Source organism: Marmota marmota, unplaced genomic scaffold (assembly GCF_001458135.2).
Source record: "Marmota marmota marmota unplaced genomic scaffold, marMar, whole genome shotgun sequence".
Lineage (NCBI taxonomy): Eukaryota > Metazoa > Chordata > Mammalia > Rodentia > Sciuridae > Marmota > Marmota marmota.
In genome coordinates, this window is record NW_026000196.1 from 11954911 (window position 1) to 11960172 (window position 5262).

Genomic DNA, 5262 nt, shown 5'->3' on the forward strand with positions numbered 1-5262 from the left:
TACTGGAGATTAAATATATATATATATTATACTGGAGATTAAAAATATATATATAAATTTGTACCGAAAATTAAATATATATATTTATGTACTGGAGATTAAATCTAGGGATGCTCAACTACTGAGCCACATCCCTAGCACTTTCTATTTTTTATTTTTAGGCAGGGTCTTACTAATTTGCCTAGGGCCTCTCTTAGTTATTGAGGTTGACTTTGAATTTGTGATCTGCCTGCCTCATCCTCTAAAGCTGCTGAGATTACAGATGTGTGCCACATGCTTGACTCTTTGCAAATTCTTTTAATGATTCTGATATGTGCACTCTTGAAGCAATGACCAGACACTGTACCAGTGAACACATTAATTTCTGTTGCAATGGAGAGGGCATCTCCACTATTAGCAGACACCAGAGATGTCATTCAAATGCACTAAGTGGTGGAGATATTATGTTAGACCAAAAAGTAAGGGGTTGTTCAAATGTATGCCCATTTTTTTTCTAAAAATGTTTGTCTAGCCAAAGTATATTTGTTGATTTGAGTTTTCTGATCCTTGTTTTTGATTGCAGTTGCCTCAAATTTCATTCTCTCTCTCTCTCTCTCTCTCTTCCTCTCTCTTTTCCTTCATGTCCTCTATAATTTTTTTCCCATTGCACTTAACATCTTCTAATACTATAAACCAAGAAAATTTGGAATCTTTACCTTACATTTTATTTTTTTTCTTGTTTTATAAGAATTATACAAAAAATTTTACAAAATTATAATTAGATCTGTAGCCCCCCCCCCCACCTCACCCCAATCCCTGTGACTCTAGGTATTTCTCTTATTAAAAGAAATTAGCAACCTAAAATTTGAGGTATTATTCTCATCAATATTTTATACTTTCATTGCACATTTGTTTCTATAAGTACATATTATATTGATTTTGTAAGTTTTATGGTTTATAAAAATAGTGTTAGACACATCATCTTTCTTGGACTTGTTTTTTGTCTACCACACATGGATACTCTCTTAATTAGTACTAGATTATAATAAATATTAATATGTGTAGGGTGAGGTTTGTGTCTTCTTTTGTTTGTTTTTGTTTTTTTGTGTATTTTTTATACTGAGGATTGAACCCAGAGGTATTTTACTACTAAGCCACATTCCCCACCCCTTTTTATTTTTTTATTTTGAGATAGGGTCTCACTAAATTGCTTAGGGCCTTGCCAAGTTGTTGAGGCTGGTTCGAACATGGAATCCTCCTGTCTCAGTGACCTGTGTCACTGTGATTACAGTAATGCAGTACTGCACTTGGCTTAGGGTGAGTTCTTCAGCCTTGCTCTAATTCAAAATTATCTTGCCTTTTCTTTTTTGCCTTATACTTTTCACATAAGTATTAGAATGAGCATTTCAAATTCTATAAATACACTACTAACAAGATATGAATTCCATGGAATTCATATATTTTAATTTGAAAATAATTGATATCTTCATGCAAGCACTGTTTAATTCTTCATATGATTCAATAAAGTTTTTTTCCTCTCTGTAAGTCTAGTACATCATTTTTAATTTCAATGTTTTTGATGTTGTGCTGACTCAGCAGACATCTTTGCATTGTATCTAACTTGGAAAGGAATGGTTTTCCATTTCACTATACAGTGTAATACCGGGTTTCTGTTCTCATGACTAAAAGGCTGGGGTCACTCCAGTTGAACTGGGCTAATTGGGCTGCGCAAAATAACCACACAAGAGACACAAATACCTTTTTCTTTGGGGTCGCTGTGATGGCTCCTCTGACCTTAAGGGTCACAGGAAGAGAGAGAGAGAGAGAGAGAGAGAGAGAGAGAGAGAACACGCTGACCTCTTTTAATGAGAAGCTATTCAAATGAGGCAAAGGGTCAGGTTTCAAGGGACTGAGTCTATCTTCATGATGTCCACTGTCAGTAGGTTGACTGACATCTGGGTAGACCACACCCAAGGGCACAGTAAGAGAAGGGGACACACACAAGTCACTTCCATGGAAGATTCTATCCTAAACAGGGCAAGGGGTTATATTACAAAGGAACAGGTTAGCATAGTTCCACCCATGCAGGAGACACCATACCTTGAACCCAAGAAGGGTGGGGAAAGCTTTGCCTCATTTCTGTGACTGAGTACCTCAGCACCCAGCCAAGGAGTGTGACTCAGTAACATGCAAGGTTGGTCTCCCAAGGTGTAAGACTTGTGTAAGGTTGAGTTAAAATCATCAGTAAGATAGTTGCCTTAGATGCCTTGTGTACATGTGCAGACATGTATGAATCTTGAGTGGATGTTGGATTTTATCAAATGCAAATGCTTGTTTTATACACATTTAGGTATATATAGATAGGTCTTGTATTTTAATGCATTTATGTGGTGAATAGAATTAAGGTTTTTAATTTCACATGTTAAATCAACCATGAATTTTCATAATAAATCCACCTTGACCATAATGGTATTAAGAATAATAAAGTGGTCTTCTATTTGCTAACATGTATTCAGGAATTCTATGTTTATATTCATAAGAAAGATTGCATACTAGATTTTCATGTGGATGTTTTTAAGTTTTAGTGTCAATATTATTATTAAACTCAGAAAAAGAATTAGGGAGCATTCCTTCTTTCCTTCTTCTCTTTGAAATATTACGTATAAAAAAGGAAGACTGCAGTTTTTCATGTCTAAAAGAATTAGTACCTTAAACATCTAATATAGAGGTAATTTAGAGAATAGAATTTTGTTTACTGATTTAAAATTTTAATGGTTAAAAGTCAATTCTGGCTCTGTTTCTTCTAAAATCACAAATTTGGTATGTTACTTACATATAACTGAAAATTGGATATATTCAACTCAAAATCAATAATTTCTAGAAATCTCTCATTTTCTGTTGTTATATTGTTTTTGTTAGTTTTTTTCATCACTGTGACTAAAAGACCTAATGAGAACAATTAGTGTGGGAAGCCGTTCTCGCACATGATTGGGCACCTCCCTGACTGGGTGTGAGGCCTTCTGGCTAAACTGTGTCGAACTAATCCCCACCCTCTCTAGGTATGAGAGCCCATCCATGTGGGGGTGTGACTGACCATTGACCCTGAGACCAATCACTGACCCTGACCTTGGAATGCTGTCCCCCTCGACCTTCATTGGATGGAATTTTCCCCTGAATTTCTTGTCCCCAATAAAAGGCCACTCCCTGGCGTGTTCTCTCTCTCTTTCCTGCTAGTCTGTGTAAACCTCGCTGCCCCACTGGGTGGCTCGAGGCAGGAGCCAGAGGGGAGAGCCGTCTCAGACCTGGTCAAAGAAAAAGGTAAATTGAGTTTTGTGTGTTTATTTTGATCTCACTAGTTAACTTCTATGCTTCGAACCTCTTGTATGAAGCCAGTGTGCTTTTGTTTCTTTGCCTGCGCAATAACAACAGAATTTTCCATTTTATTAATAAATTATAAATTAAGCAAGCGCTTTTTTCATGTATTTTGTATTTTTTTAAGAGAGAGTGAGAGAGAGAGAAGGAGAGAGAGAGAGAATTATAATATTTATTTTTTAGTTTTTGGCGGACACAACATCTTTGTTTTTATATGGTGCTGAGGATCGAACCCTGGCCGCACACATGCCAGGCAAGCGTGCTACCGCTTGAGCCACATCCCCAGCCCTGTATTTTTTTTTTTTAATTTGTGCTCCTATTTTTTTTTCCTCCTATCTGCTTTGGAGACCATACCTTTCTTTAAGAAAGGAAAAAGTCTTATTGTGAACACTTAGCTCCTTGATTCTATCCTTTGATTTTTATAGAAACATTTCAGACTCTAGTTTTAGGTGCAATTCACAACATTGGATATGTAGCATTTCCATTATAGTGCTTAGTTTCCATGATGAATTCTTTGACCCATGACTTATTTAGAAGTATATTTCATATTTCCACAAGAATGGGTTCTTTTGGTTCTTCTGCTCTTGTCCTCTAATTCGTTATTATCCAAGTGGGACCTGTGTGGTAGTCTACTGTTTTATTTGGTGAAATTTCCCTATGGCTTAACACATGGACTTGAAAGAAACACTGCTTCTTCTGTCTTTTGCCACATTTCCCCTAAGGGTTTGTGCATGCCTCTTCCCATCAATCTTGAGATACCTTTATTCAGTTTAGATATTAATATTTCTTCTCATATATGGGTTCCACACATATTTTTTTCCAAATCTTTTCTTTTTTTATTGGCTTCAATAAAATAATCTTTTAGCACACACACACACACACAAATTTTATTTAGCATTTATAAATTTGCCTGTGTTTATTTTAATGTGTTAGGATGCCGTATTACTCAAGATATGTGGACTCCTATATATTTTTGGACTTTTAAACATATTTTCTTCAGGGCAAGATCCAGATTTGGGGAAAAAATTTCATTTAATTTTACATATTAAAATATTTCTTAAGAAAAACTGCAAACAGAAATACAAAGTTGGGTACAAATGTGAATATTTGTTTACAGCGTTTGAAAGAAATCATGAGAGAATAAATGTATTTTAATATGTTGCCAAATTCCCTGAACATCCTCCAAATCCAGAAAGATGGCATTGTGTTTTTATTGATGACTACCTAACCTTTATCTAAAGAGCTTTTATCTTCCCGCATTTCTTTACTTCACATTCTTTGATCATCTCTTCATATAACTGCAACTTTACACTATTTTTTTTTTACAGAGAGAATAAAGAGATATGTTAGTCTTTCCTCTAGCAGAAATAACCCAGATTTATTTTATTATTGAGAGCTGGGTTCTTGAAACCACTTGTAGAATTATTGCATGAAGTGTCTTTGAAACAGGAAATTTTGAAAAAAAAAAAAACCCATTTCACTCAATTTTTAGCAACAGAGAAAAACATATGGTGCACTGTGAAGCCAGAATTAAAGACAGGCAATCAGTGTAGAAAGATAAATTGGGGCAGATTGAAGAAAACTGACCAGTTTGTGTCTGGAAGGTTGGAGACTGCTCTCTGGGAGTCTGAAATGTCAATGTTCCCAGAGCTTTGCCCCTCTTAAAGAGTTGTTAATGAAGCAACTCCGGAACAGACAGGAAGCTGAGAATTAATTTGCCCTGGATCCTCTTCCTGCACTTGGCCCCTCCAGCCCACCTGTTTCCCACCTTTTGGCCTCTCCACTGGCATCTCCTGATCACATGTACAGGATGGGGGGCAATAAACCAGAGAAGGGAGAAGAATGCACAAAAGGGACAAAACTTCCTTAAACCCATGGATTCAGCCATTGGGACCCTTCCCCCCCCCCCCA

At 36.2% G+C, this 5262-nt stretch overlaps 1 long non-coding RNA gene across 2 annotated transcripts in view; it reads left to right on the forward strand.

Annotated features, from left to right (window-relative positions):
- Positions 1-3187: 3187 nt before the first annotated feature.
- The window catches only part of LOC125612495, a 50207-nt gene continuing 48132 nt past the window's right edge, over positions 3188-5262 (forward strand). For both annotated transcript variants that reach the window (XR_007342849.1, XR_007342850.1), the window contains exon 1: positions 3188-3297. This is a non-coding gene — a long non-coding RNA (uncharacterized LOC125612495). The remainder of the gene's footprint in view (positions 3298-5262) is intronic.